The sequence below is a fragment of the Phaseolus vulgaris genome, chromosome 5, assembly GCF_000499845.2.
Source record: "Phaseolus vulgaris cultivar G19833 chromosome 5, P. vulgaris v2.0, whole genome shotgun sequence".
In the NCBI taxonomy this organism is placed as follows: Eukaryota; Viridiplantae; Streptophyta; class Magnoliopsida; order Fabales; family Fabaceae; genus Phaseolus; species Phaseolus vulgaris.
Genome location: NC_023755.2, coordinates 26,732,831 through 26,749,129, shown reverse-complemented (window position 1 = coordinate 26,749,129; position 16,299 = coordinate 26,732,831).

The window sequence follows — 16,299 nt, the reverse complement described above, 5'->3', positions numbered from 1 at the left end:
AGTATGAATTTTTAAATGTTACGTGATTGAATGATATGTATTACATATGAATGATGAAAATTGTATGAAATTGATGTCATACATTCGGGATAAAGTATGAGTTGTTGTTTGATGGCATTAAGTATGAAAAGCTTATGTTTAACAGAGATCATCTAGCTTCACTGATGATCTAAGTCGTATAGACTAAGATATCAGGTGGTGAGAAGATGAGAGGTAGTTCATACACACTAGGTCCCGTTGTAGACACTTGGTATTGGATGTTTTGAACTTACCCTGATCCTTTCTCTTGGATTCACTAGTAATCTTTGGATCAGATGTTAGTCTCTAGTATGGACATACTTAATGAGTCTTTCGGAAGACGATGGATTCATGTGTAGTCAGTAGGATTGAAATGAAATCCAATAATTGTGATTGAAAATAGATCCATGTGGTGGAATTAGTATTGAAATTTTATATGACAACATTCAAAGAAATGTTTATAAAGGATTAATTTGATTGGTTCTTTTTGCATAAATTAGATATGTTATGGAATTTATTTTCATTAGTTTACCCTTACTTTTCTTGTTGTGTTTGAACTGTAATGATTGTCCTGCATACACGAGGAAATGAACAGACAGGTGTTGGAGGGTCTAGAGAGCTTTAGGGTGTTATTTTGAAACTTATATTGTAGATATTTTTTTTTATAAGCTCTAATCATGTATTAAGAATGTTTTGAAAAACTCTAAGCTTGTATAGAAATATGTAGAACTTGTATTGAAATAGTTAAATATAGTTTTGGGTATATATAATGTTAAATTTACTTACGAATTCATATTTGTAGATAATAATTTTTTAGTAATTCAGGAATAAAATAATTAATACATTTAAAAAAAGCTAAATAATAAAAATAAATGAAAAACATAAAAATAAATAAATTTTCATTTCAAATAATAAATAGAATATAATTAATTATAATTATGAGAATTTTTGGAGATAGTTTTTGTGACATAACCGACATACCTATATTGTTTCAAATAGTTAAATAAGCAATTTAAAAATCATAAATATTTTTGAAATTATGATTAAATTATTTTAATATAAGTTTTAGTTTAAATATAAAAGTTTAAAAATTTCAAAAACAATAATTATATTTATTTTTGCAAAAAAAAATTAATTTATCAACTAACTAATTAGTTTTTTCTGAAAAATAATTACTATAAACAATTTATAAAATTAAAATATTATAAAAATATTTATGGAGATTCATAAAATATATAAGTTCTTCAGGAAATATTATTTTGATATAAAACTACTCAAAATATTTAATCTAATTTTATCACAATTTATCATTTTTTAAACTACTCAATATATACTTTTTAAATGTTAAATAATAAGATATGAAAAAGTTAAAGTTGAAAACAAAGTTCACTAGAAATATAAGAATGAAATGATAAACCAATTTTTTTATAAAAAATGATGGTAATAGATAAGTTGCATTAGTGATGATACACTGAATGAAATAAGTAGTGAGGGTGATAGGAACGATATGGAACCAAGAATAAAATTTGTTTAACATGGAAAATGGAAAATTTATAAATTTTTTAGAATAAAATATTATATTATAATAAAATAATAATTTATTTAAATATCAAGTAAATGTATTCGATATTAAATATTATACTTTTGGAATCAAACGTAGATGTTGACAATATAAAAGTAAAACTAAACAACTATTGTGTGTTGCAAATGAGTAAAAATGAAAAACAAAACATGTTTTCTTACAGTTTCTTCCTGCACCCCCAAATTTTTCTTCCTGCACCCCATACTCTTGTGAAAGACTAAATCACCCTTATTAGTTTTTAAAATTCCAGAAATATCCTTAACCTAAAAAAACCCTAGAGAGGTGCAGCCGTGTCTTTCATGTTCCAGCAGCAGCACACTTTCATGTTCTAGCAGCAGCGCGACACCTCCAAATCCTTCTCCTTCAATCACACATTTTTTGTTGGTGATTTAGAGTGCTCTTGACAAAGGTAAGTAAATTTCTTTGCTTTCAGATCTGCACATCCACTTTTTTTATGGATTTTTTTTTCCGTAAGTATTTTCTTCCATTCCAGATTATAAAATCCGATAGAATTTTGGATCACAAAATATGGTAAAATCTCGAATTTTTGCTTCCAGTAAAATCCCGGATTTGTAGTTCCAGGAAGGTTCTGAATTTGTGGATCCGGGAAGGTTCTGAATTTGTGGATCTGGGAAGCTTCCAAATTTGTGGATCTGGATTTGTGTTTTTATGGTCATCCTTTCTTCAATATATAAAACTTCATCAAAAGATTTTTTCTATCTTCAAATATGATTTGCAATGAGCTTCTTTTTTTCTTCTTTTAATATTGTTTTTGGTCTATAGTTTATTTATATTTGTTTAGTAGAAATGATACCATGCTTTTTTTTCTCTCTTTTGGTTTTAATAGAATTTTATATTTGTTGTTTTTTGTTTGTATTGGTTCAACATCTTATTCATTAGTTTGTAATTTGGTTTAACTTGAATGATGAACAATAATGGTGAAGATTAGGGGAGGAGGTTCACAAGGTGATCGTCTACGTCTCACAGCCTCTGTTATATGTTAATGAATATGAAAAACATGAAGAACATGGATAATGACTTCTTAATATCATCATCATCCCACAGATCAACCCCATCATATAATTCTTTTTCAAATTCATTAATATTGTCCATGCTTCTACAAATATAAAAAATGAAACAAAATCATTGCATTTCGGATCCATGAATCGATAAGTCAAAAACATTATTCTGGATCCAACAATCCATAATTCAAAAAGACCATTCCAGATTCAGGAATCCATAACACAAAAAAAAAACAATTCCGGATCCACCAATCCGTAATGCAATTTAGGCTTCTGGATTTAACACTCTGGAAAACAACAATTTATGACCTTTTACCTTCCGGAACACCCCCCTCATCTGGAAAACACAATTTAATCAATTCTGGATTCATGAATCCGGAATATATTACCAGATCCCGATATCTGGTAGCCCCTTTTGAAATTATAGGTCAAGGTTAATGTTGGAATATTTAAAATTGTGGGGGTGCAGAAAGAAGAAGCCTTTCTTATTTGTATAATTCCATTTTGTATTGGTTGGATCTGTATGATAGAGTGAAGGCTCAATATCCGGTCACAGAAACCATCACACCAAAGAGAACGGGTTCTTCTTCCTGCACCCTTACGTTTTTCTTCCTGCACCCACAATTTTCTAAATCCCGAAATTCGCCTTGATCTTTTATTTGAAAAAGGACACCGTGATTACTGGAAATTGGGATCTGGGAGTGTGCTACGGATTCATCAATTCATAACTTTTTCAAATGGGGGGTGTTCCAAAAGCAAATTTTGTATAAATTATTGATTTCCAGATTGTTGAATCTAGAAGCCTATTCTGTTATGGATTGGTGGATCTGGAATGCATATTTCTGTTATGGTTGGTGGATTCAGAATGCATTTTTTGAATGATGGATTTTTTAATGTGAAATGCGTATTTTGAAGTACGGATTGGTGAATCCGAAATTTTACTAGAAGTGTCAATCCAAATTTTTTCCAGATTCCATAATCCATAATGCAAAAAAAATAAATACAGTTGAAGTGAATTTTAGGGTTCTTAAAAGTTAATAGGGACAGTTTGGTCTTTGCATAACATTATGCGGGTACAGGAAGGAAAATGTAGGGGTGCAGGAAGAAATTGCCAAAGAGAATTAAAGAGACTAATCAATGATCAAGTACTAGGTAATATATTATTAATCACAACCCATATCCTTAATCTGACCCAATAACAAGGGACCCATGATAATAATATAAATATGCACAAATTTCAAGAATCAAGTACATTATCATTAAGTACTAATAGCATCAAGTGCCGAACACCGAAGTCTTACTTGAACATCGGAGTGCCTTTTGCAGGTACCATCTGAACCCGAAGATCACGAAGACGAGGAACAGAGGAGCGAGAAAAATACGAGAAGATCATTTAAGTGAAAAGGAGAAAAAATAGTCCGACCGACCGAAAAAAGAGAAAATCGTTCTTTTAGTTTCCAACCCGTTCGAGAACACATTCCTTCTTTAATATTAAATTGGAACTAGGAGATAATAAGAGATTGAAAAAATAATTAAACTTATGCCATTGTATTAGCCATTAAGCAAGAACATAAGATAAGAATGAGATAGTTCATTACATTCTATATATATTTTTTTTTTCTGGTTTTGAAATGGTGCCTTCAAGTAATTCTTTAATTTAAAAACATATATTCTGTTTATAAAGATTTATATAATTAATCTTTTCATATAAATATTTTTTAGTGGGTAGAATAATTGTGAGGGAGGCTGATAAAATATTTACATACTTTCCTTTTTTCATATTTTTCTATTATAGTTTTAGGTCTGTTATTAGTTTTGGGCCTCAACCTCACGGGCTCTGTTATTTTCGTTTTCTCTTTGCACTCCTCCATGTATATAAAGCATTGCTTTACTCTATTATTTTTCTTTGCTTTCTTGCTTCTTTCTTTCAGAATCATCAAAGATCTTTCTCTCTGCTTCTATATACTGATACATGAAGTTAAAACTTGTTTACTGTAATATAAATATTATAATAAATAAATAATTGCAAAAATATAAATTATATTTAACTAAATTTTGTAATAAATAATTAATTTTAAATATATGAATTATATATAATATTTATGATAAAAGAAAACGAAAATAACATATCTCATGAGGTTCAGACCCAAAACTAATTAGAGACCAAAAAATACAACAGAAAAAGTAGAAAGGGAAAGTATGTAAATATTTTATCAATTTACATTCTAACTTCTTTTTATCACTATAATTATGAGATGTGTAGGTAAAATGTAAAAACTTAAGAAGATATATGTATAATGTAAAAATGGATAACAACATAGTGCTTAAATTTTGGTAAAATTTTTTAAAAAGTTGGTTTCAGTGTACTATTTTTTATTTATTAATACAAGTTGAGAATTTTTAAATTAAAAATATAATTTAAATATTTCTTTGGAGAGGAGAATCCCTTATATTTTAGAGGTATTTTTGTTGTATACAAATTTAATTTACCCATTTATATTTATTGTCTGACTTTTTCATCAGAAACAGCCAAATTCACACTTACCTTGGAGTACATTTATGCTCACATGTTGCTGTGTGGTAGCAGTGAATTAATGTGAGAAGAGATTAAGAGATGTTAAAATAAATCAAATCTTTTTTAGAGTAAAGTTCAAAATTAGAGCTGTTTGGGTTAAAATATTAGAATTGAATTAATGTGAAAATAGATTAGTAAGTTCCGTTATAAAAAAATCACTTTTTATTTTAAAGTAAAAAAATTCCATGCTGGAAAGCAAATAAAAGATTTTGTAATTCTTGCCAACGAAATCAATTTTCCCTGATTTTTTAATAACATAATTATTAAACAAAATAACTAAATTATTTTTCTTGAAATAAAATAAATTAACATTTTTTTATCGGCGACTTTTAATTTTCTCTTCTCATTATTCATTAATACAAAATATAAATATTTATAACATTTAATTGAGATAAATAAATAAAAAAAATTCAAAGTAATATAAAAATAATAAAATAAATTTTTAAAAAGATTAACCATTTTTGTTTCTTTCTAAAATGTGTTTTATAATTAAAATTGGAGGAAGGGATTTACGTACGTGCGTATGTATAGATTGATAATTGATAGTACCTATTTTTTTTCCCTCCATATTATTTAAATATAGGAGTAAAAAATTACTTTTATTTATAATTTTATTCTTTTTTTCTTGTTCCTTTATCTTAAACACAATCAATTTATATAATTATTTCGTATGCATTTTATTTTTTCCCGATTTCTCACATGGTCAAAATCTCCAGAAAAATCATATGATGTTGAAAGCTCGTCAAAGAATAAATATTCCTCTGATTTTAAGTTTATGAGTTAATATCAGTAAAGTTAATTATAGCATTTAAAATATTATTGAAGTTTAAAACTCCATCACAACTTTATCCTTATTAAACTTATAGAATATTAAGAAAAAAATGTGTATTAAAATGGTATTGACGTGGACTCGTAAGTTATCAGGATGAATTTATTACATTTATATATCACAGTTCTGTTATGCGTCAATTGTAACTTATATTCATATTCACATTCCAGTTCAAATAATATTAGATCCAGGTGCAGGAAGAAAAGTATAGAGGTGTAGAAAGAAAAATGTAGGAGTATAGAAAGAAATACCCTTGTTTTTTTCATTGCCATTGTTAAACATAGGCCTGCGATCCAACAATTATTAACCCACTCTGCACAACCTTTTGACTATTTCTTCCTGCACTTTCATAGGTTCTTCTGCCACCTCCATACAAAACGTTAAAGTATCTTTTTATTTTTCTTGTGCCATCCACATAGAGTAGCTTTTAAATTATGTAATCCAAACACGCATTTGAAAAAAGACTTTCGGATTACATAATCCGAAAGCTAAAAAAGACTTCTGGATTATGTAATCCAAAAACTAATCATGCATATGAAAAAAGGCTTATGAATTATGTAATCCAAAAGCTAATTATAAATTTAAAAAAAGACTTTCAAATTATGTAATCCGAAATATTACAGAGGGATACTTTTGGAAATACAAAAATTTATAAAGGTGAGAGAAGAACATATGGAGATGCAGAAAAAAAAAACAGTCTAACCTTTTCTATGACGGAATCTACTTCTTTTAAAACTTATTTCACATATATTTAACATATTTAGTTCATCACTAAAAAGGATTTTAAATACAATTAAAATTTCTTTTAAAATTGATTTTGAAGTCATGAATGATGATAAATAACCATTGTCATATATTTAATATAAGGTGACAACTCTATATACATAATCATGGTCATATATCATCTTCTCATTATGAATTAAACTATATTTATTGATGAGAAAGAGATACGATAACTGTTATTTTTAGAAAATTCTTAGTACAAATTTAGTTTTTATGGTTAGCTCAAATAAAATAAGCCTACATTACACTATAATTCATTCACATACTACAATTTTAAAAATAATGGTTCAAATACCATTTAAAATCATCTTATAAAAATTAACTTTTAATCATAATAAAAACATTCCTCAATGCAAAATGTCTAGTATTATAGAAATATGAAAAATTATAAATAAATGATAATTATCGACTATCATAAAACGATACAAAATTATTGTGAAAAAGTGAATCGATTATAAAGTTTAAAACTAATATATATTAATTAGTATAATGTGTCTTAGAAATCAATAGAAATTAAATATGATATAATAGAGTCTTTTAGAATTAAATGATTGTCAATCCAATATCTGTAATATATTATAATTTTGAATTAATTTATAAATTAGAAATACAGTAGTGCAAAAAAGTGTTTTTAGGATTTTTGTGTGTGTTGGTAATAGTTTAATAGTTTAATGTGAATGAAGATGACATAATTCTACTTCGGATTAAATCTTTGACATGGAAACTTCTATTTTATGTTGAATCAAAATACAATGAAAACTTCTATTTTATGTTGGATCAGAATACAATTTTACGCAAAATTTTGTTAAAAAAAAGTTCCAAATTTATATTGAATCATGCCGTGTTTGATGTAATTTATGTCCTACAGTTCATGACCTGACATAAATTTTGAACTTTTTATAAAAACAATATTGGTTTTGCTTCAAACAAAATTTTGAAATACAGAAAATTTCTAATAACAATAAATAAATAGTTTAAATAAGAAAAATATACAAAATTATGTAACCTAGTCTAAATTTTTTATCAATAACAAAATAAAACTATACTATGCTAGAGAAAGAAAATAGCACATTGTTCATTATGCTTTTTGGATCTCATCCTAAGACAATAGGGATTCATCATTAAAACTTGAAACATTTCAACCACTTTATTATATCATGATCATAAAGAAAATAGAAATAATCTTAAGTTTAGATATGTTACTTCTATCTAGGAGTTAATGATACCCGTCCAAACAATGACTCTCACCCAGTACATCATGTAGTAGCTACATTTGAACAAGGTTGCTTGGTTATTACACTAAAATTAGAAAAAAAATAAAAACTAATTTCATACATCTTGAACATAAAGTAATATTATTATATGTATTAAAATATGCCTAACTTTTAGGGAAGATGAATTGTAGCAATCTTGTTCTTCTCCTTCCATTTAAAAGGTGTGTGCCAATCACAACTCTAATTAAAGTGAAGATACATGTTAGTTCAAATAAACTTATAATTGAAATGTAATAGAAAATGTAAAATTTTACCCTTGAAATAAGTTTCTTATTTTCTGACTGGGTTTTTTTGGAGCGAATAAAAGACACACTATTATGTAATCCCTAGGAATAATTGCAATCAACTTCCAATTGGACATACAATAAATGAAAAACAATTAGCTATATAATTATCATAATTAAAAAAATAATAGAATACTAACCCTTTAATGTTTGGAGCCATGTAAATATGACTATGGAAGTCACTCATCCATGTTTGTATGTATTGCTTGATTTGGATCTTTTCATTCCCGTATTTTTGGATGGATTGAGGCTCAAGAAATCCATATATTTCTTATCTGCCTTGGTCTATTTTCAAATTAAAAGAAATTCCAATCCTAGTGTAAAGATCGTCTAACAATAATGTTAGACCATCTAGCATAAGAAAGATGATAATATAAATGTGGTCAGATGAGCTCAAGTCATCTCTCAACAAATCCAATAGTAAATTCAATCAAACATTATTCAAAACCTATATGCAAAATAGTAAGATTAGTAATAACAATAAAGTAAAATGAGAGATTTTAATTTGTTGTGTAGAAAAATAAAGTAGACGATAAAAAACAATAACGAAAGCAGGTTGACTCTCAAGTTCATTCAACAATGCATTCTTCATTGATTAATTTTAATATTTTCACTCTTTCAATTCTTATATAGATGGAAACTTAATCAAACAAGTGTAAATCTTATCAACAAAATAAGCATCTACTAACGTATTTAATACCTCACTCGTCTCCAAGCGTATACTCGTGAGATGTTTATCTTTTACCCCTTATACTAAGCAAACAAGAGATTGCTTAGAACTAAGCGAACTAACCAAGAAATTTGATTAACGAAAACAATTGAATTCTCAACAAGTATTCAAAAACAATTCCTTAACAAAAACCAAAATTCAAAAAAATCAGACCATCTAACATCTACTACAGAGAATTTAATAATTAAAGTTTATTGAACAAAGACCTCAAAATTCTTTATAAAATCACAAGAAAATCAACCCAAAGAAGTTTAATCTTGCATGTGGAGGCAAAGCGAAAGAGTTATAAAGAAGAAAATAATAAAACTATGATGCTATATTTTTTGAACGCATTCCACTATGAAGTAAGGTGATTTCTCCTCAATGCTTGTATCTTTTTGTAGGTTTTTATGCTCCACGGATCTTGGAAATATATTTTATCTCAGATATTGTTTATAATTTTTCAGTTTCCAACTTCCAAGAATTCTCAAATTTTATTTCCACTTTAGTCGCGTTTCTGTTTTTTCGTATATCTACAAATCATTTGCTTCCAATTCTATTTATGAGATATTGTAGATTTTATTTTTTAATTCCTCAACTCAGATTTCATTTCCCATTTCGATTCAAAGAAAACCCTAGGTCGGTCTTGGAAGCAAAGTAGCGCACCACGGAATTGCAAATACAAGGAAGGTCGCACATTACACATGGAAAGACACGAATAGTGTGACTCACCACATGACACTCTCTCATTGGCTCTTCTAAATCTAGGGCTTATTTTTGAATTTGAATTTTTGAATTTTGGCTCTCTTTTAGACCTAACCTCAACCTAGAAACTATTGTTTTAACCTAACCTCATCTAGAATGAAACTCATACTTCCATCTCCAAACTCAATTTGTGATATATTCAACCTTTAATCATGCTTCTACAAATTCAATCTCCTAATTCATTGAAGAAAATTAAAATTAAACATATTTTGAAGAATAACTACTAGTTACATGCAAGGTGAAATTGCATAAGCAAGCCTATAATATTTTGAACAATTGAAAAGCATGTAATCATAGATCAAGAGGACTTCATAAGGGATGTGATGGGACTAAGGTAAAGGTGGGTAAAATGGAGAAAAAAAAAGATTAAAATAATATGAAAACAAAGGAGAAATGGAGGATAGGTCTAAAAATTGTTGAAGATAGATGGAAAATCTTCTCAATTTGGATAAAGAATGTGTTTGATGAAGAAAATCTTTTTGAAGAATGGTGTATTGTAATTCATGGTCTCTATTAGGTTAGAGGTTGTTTATATATGCCTTTTGCACTATGATCTACCTCATATCTCAAACCCAAGGTGATGAGCTCAAGCACAAGGGTTTCATACAAAGTTTTCTCAAAATCTGTTTCAAAGTTTTTCTAAACTAGTTTACTGCACAAAAAACAAATATGTTGTTTTATAAAACAATAGATTCTTTTTGCACTGGTGCAAATCTGACAAGCCTTTTTCAAAATTATGTTTTGGGACCAAAATTAGTTTAGCTCATTATTACCGTTATAAACTGATCTGAAAGTGGTTATGTAACCTGATGGAGGAGGGCACAAGCTCACCACACGATGAAAGCCAAGCCTCCAAGACTAGACGGTCTAGCCTATGATGAGGAGCGTCTAGACTCAAAAAGGAGCGTCTAGCCCATGAAGAGGAGCGTCTAGGCCATGATGAGGAGCGGCTACATAAGGAGCGTCTAGGCCATGATGATGATTCCTTCTAGACCGTCTAGCTTCACATACACATGGGTCAAAGCTACGGTTTTGGGAAGAGAAGACCTTTGTAATTGTTACATAAAGGCCCATTAGGGGTGCTTAGTAATTAGAGTAGTGTAGAAAGCATATTTGTGTGAACATTCTAGAAAGACCATGGAGGGGGGTGAGCATAAAAACTAGACACACCCCTCCCCATGTGCTCATTTGTGCACCCATGTGCTTCACATTTACATTTCATTTTGCTAGCATTAGGGTTGCATTATGGTCCTCCTTAGCCTATAAAAGGAGGAGCCTACACCTTGTATTTTCAAGTTTAATTGAGTAAGGTTATGCTGCCATTTTTGTGCACAAGCTTTACTTCTCCTAGAAATCTAGGCTCTAAACTTCAATCCTTTCACCTTCTCCCTTGAGCTGGCCGAACCACTCAAACACCATACTCATCATGCACCTACAAGGCCAACACAACTCCTAGGAGGGTCTTGATCATCTCACCCATTGCTTCCGCACCTTTTTTTTTTCTACTTTGATTCAAGAAGAACACATGAAAATGCCATCATTTGGTATCATGAGCTTTGGTTCTTCAAGATGAGTAGCTCCTTGTCTTTTCAATTTTAGTTCTTCTTTATTTCATATTGTCATTTACTTTCCTTACTTGTCTTGCTGTTTTTTACATTTTAATTTGTTCTTGGTGTGCTTTGTGGAAGATCCAACCGAAGCACTCTTGTTCATTTGATCTTGAACAAGTTCTTGTGCAATTTGTGATAGGATTCCATACACCTTTGTGTTGCTATTTTCTTTTAGGCTTTGAGTCTTTATTGCTTTCATTATTTTGGTTCATATTATGCTTTGAGTCTTTAATTTTCTGAATCTATACATGTTTTGTCAAGTCATGTTCATCCATATTGTCAACAATTCATAGTAGTCCTTTTATTTGGCTTAATTGTTTCTTGATTTTGGGTCTCTTTATTTGCTTGAATCTGCTGTTCTTTGCTCCTTTGGTGCCTTTTTATTTTTAGTTTGAGTTCATAATTGTGTCTTAGTTCTTACACAATTTACATTCTTACAATTCCATTGTGTTAAATTTTGGTTATCTTGCTGTTTTTCCAGTTTTCCAGAATTCCCCTGTTTACACCTTCTCTGTTTTGGCTGTTTTAACCCAGAAAAATATTTCCACCCATAGTAAAATTCTGATTTTCTGGAAAATGCAAGTTTAAAGTGTTATAGAAAAGACAAAAAAAGAATTAGGTCAAAAGAAGCAACAGAAAAAAAATGATAAATCTTTTAAGATCAGAGTGCAAATCTGAAGCGCTCCAGCTGGCCTAACCGAACACCAATTTTGCAAAATTTATTAAAAAAAAATGGTGCATCCGTTTTGAGTGAATCCAAAGCCAGATTTTAGATAAGATCCTGAATATCTTGCATAACAAATTTCAGAGCCAAATTCCAAAAATACAGATCAGCATAAATCGGGGAACAAACACGTTTTCTGGCCCACAACATTTTCCAGTGGTGCTGTTTTTTTTATTTGGTCATCTAATCTAGTGCTTTTCTTTAGGAATTCTTTTGTGTGCCAACCTTTAATTGAGTACCTTTATTTGTTTGCTTTAATTTCTTGACTCTCTTTCTAGTTGTCACAATCTAAATCCTTTTGGTGGTACTGTTTTATTCAATTAAATTTGTTTCTTGCTTTTGTTCTTTGACCTCTAATTTGGGTGCTGGAATTTAATTCTTCTTTGGTGCTTATGTGAATGGGAACTTGATTTGGTTAAGGTTTAGCCCTTTGCTAGGTGCTGGAAATTGGAGGATTAAAGGCCATCATTCTAAGGAGAAGACAAGGTCAAAGCCGAAACAAATAGTCTTGAAATAAACACTACAAACACTTGGAAGCTCAACAATCAAAGTAGAAAAAAAAGGTCTATTTTCAAAAAACAATATGTTCATTTAAACTTCAATCTGTTTTTTTTTATATACCAACTTTTAACTGTTTTTTGAATTTTTTTTTTATGTGAAAGCTATAAAAGGAGAAGTGTATTTCATATCTAAATGATAAATCATACGTTTGAATACAGATTAAAAAGCTTTCAGTGCGAATTTTGAAATTCTTTTTAGTTTTTAAATGTTTTTCTCAAAAAGCTTAAGTGTTCTTGTGTTGGTGACTCTTGGTTAGAGGTAACAGGTTCTGTCACAGTGGTGGTGCAGAGAGAATTATGTTCTTGATCTCTTGCAATTTAGGTGTTTTCATTCCTATTTTTTTAAAGGTGTTTTTAATTGCACTTCTTGATAGAGTTTCTTGAAGTGTGGGTGCTGCTGAAATAGGGTTTTTGAGAACTGTGTTCTTTGTTCTTGGAGGGTTCAAGAACCAAGAAGTATTTGTAAAGATTGCTTTGGTTTAGTGGCATCCACCTTGGTATAAGGTGGGACTAGATGTAGCTCTTGTTGAGTGAACCAGTATAAACTGTATGTGCCTTTCTCTCTTCTTGATCTCTGCACATAAATCTGGAAAACTGATAATATGCGATAAAATGAATCTGTTGATTTGAAATTGAATCTGTTTTTTTTTCTGGGCAGATTTTGTACTTCAAGAGTCTGGAAAAATCTTTGTCTTCTTAAGAATCACTAAATTTGTAAATCCTTGACTGGGTAACACAAGTATTGACGGTCACTAAATATTTTATTTTTCAGGATCCATATTCTTTTAAAACTAATTTCAAAGATTTGAGATTTGCTTTTCTAAATTAGGATCTTTATAAAAATATCTTTGTTGTTGCTTGGTAAATCTGCTTGTGTTCAGATTGTAAAATTAAAAATTAAATTCACTGATTCTAAAACCAATCTGTTTAAGTTTTGGAAGTACTCATGAAATCAGAAAAAATAAATTTGTTTTACTTTGAATCAATCTGTTTTTTTCTATCAGGATTTCTGAAAATAGTATTCTTTGCGGAAATTTTATAAGCTCAATCCAACCCCCCTCTTGAACTTAGACACTAATAAACCTAACTAAAATAAGTGTAAGTATAATGGGAATTCAACTCCTCTCTCTATTTCAAGATATCATTTTTGAAATAAATGTAGTTATAAGTTAAATGTAGTTGTTATAATATGGAAAACATAGATGACATTAAATGACTTACTTGGCCCATAATTGTATCATTGAAATGTTTAACATGTATGTTCCCCCAACAACCTCTTGTCAAGAGGAAAAAAGGTACTATCGATGCCAAATTCTCTTTTGCCCCAATGTAACTACAATGGTTTCCTCCTCAACTTGGGTAATATGGTTAGAAATTTAGATACTGTGATGCAATCCAAACTTGTGGTTGATGAATGAATGGAGTGGCAATGAAATGACACTGAAGAAGGTGCACCGAATTGGATATAAGATGCTAGGTTTCATGAGATTGAAGGTGCAATGAAGGGGAAAAAGGTTTGGCCAACCTTCCCTAAGCCTAATAAGCTCACTAGCAAGAGAGATTTGGGAGAGAATGAGTATTCAAGTTCTGAACTCTTCATTCAATATATGCAAATCTAAGTACATGAGAGTGATTTAAAGTATTTATAGATAAAGGTAGCTTGCTCCTTAAGCTGCCATAACTCTACTTAAGTAGACTTAACTATAGTGAGTATGGTGGCTTAAGGAAGTCGTGTATACTGATAATTGCCTAATTTCAGTAATATTTCATATTAAAATATAGGCACTTATGAGTATTAATTGCTAAATTACATTAAAATAATTCCTAATTTATGAATTTTTACATGTTTTATGATCTTTATTTGAATAAGAGCATTTTTTTCCTAAATTTGGTGTTAATTTCAGGTTTCTAGGGAAGAATGGAGATGACTGGACTAAAAAGGAATAATATAAGTTACAAGGAGAAAGCTGGAAGGCACAGGAACGCATAAAAGTACCAAAAGCCAAACTCAACCACAGAGCAACTCGCTCAAGCGAGCCCATTCTCGCTCAAGCGAGAATGCTCCAGTGGCAGTGTTAAAAATTGACGTCTTTCTCCCTCAAGCGAGCTATATCTTGCTTGAGCGAGAAACGCAGAGCCACTGGGCCATTTTATGTTTTAATCAACAAGCCCATTAGTGCGACACTAGAAGTCACCTAACCCTAGCAAATTAGGTTAAATAGGAGGCTTGAGGCTCGACCCTAGTGTGCATGATTGAGAGGAAAACACCATTGAGTGAATTGTAATCCAATTGGGAGAATAAAAGGTGTTAGAAGATGTGTAGCTAATTCTACCATTTATGATTGGGAGTAATCTGTTCAAACTCCCATGTATTGAGGTTATCTCTGAACATAATATTTTGTTCTTGATTGATGGTATTATTGTTTTGCTTCTAATTCTTGATCTAGAATCTTAAATATGACTGGAAAGTATTTTTGAGGTTCTGACCTAATAAATAATACTTGACGTATTTGAGTGCTAGGAATAGAATTGAAATGTTAATTGTTATCAACGTCTGATCTTAATATTGAGTTGTTTTTATAAATATGCGAGGAATCGATACATCTTAAAGAATTTTATATGTGAGGAATCGATATAAATGAATTTTATACGAGTATCAATATCAATCAAAGGACATAATATATCAGGCTAATCTAAATACAAAAGAGTGAGAAAGATGAAACTCAATCCCTATTTTTCCAATTGAAGCAACAACTCTTTGCTTTATTTTCTTGTTAATCATTGCCATTCCAACAAATCCCAACAAACTTTTATTATTCTATTAATTATTTAACAAATATTTTACTTGATTATTAAATTGTTTCTTATGGGTTCGATATCCGTCCTTAGGGACACATTATTACTTCATATAACATGATGCACTTGTCGTAAAAAGTCATCATATACTATTTTAACGTGCTCTAGAAGACCTTACTTGTGTGACAAATTAGAGTTTCTAGAGTATCTTTGTTTCATCTATAAAGTACTTTAAAGAAATAAAAATACAATTCCTATACAGGTTCATTTTAGTATTTATACAAACAATTCATCTGTCTTTTATTCTTGTGTATGGTAGCTTGGATGGGTCCTCCATCAAGCTCCCTTCCTTCAAATGGATTTGTCCTCAAATATGATTTAAAGTGTCACCTTATGTGAATGTCCTATGAAGATATTTTGGTGAGTGTTGGTAATAGTCAGTATTATGGTGGCTACTATAATCAACATGACTAAGGAGAGGACTAGGATGATGAACACTGGTAGTTCTATGAGAACCCTCCCTATGTCTACTTCTAGACCTATGAGGCTTTTGATCACGGTCTATCACAAGTTGATGTAAAAGTTTCCTTATTTAAGCAAACTACAGATTATGGATTTTAAGTTGTTAAGTGATATCCATGGAAGGTTGATTATTTAAATTTCCATGCACACTGGACTGTTGAGATGTTTACTCATGGTTGAATGTAAAAATTTTCACAAATGTTTGAAAGAGAAATCAACAAGAGTGAGTCCCAGAAAAAAATTCAA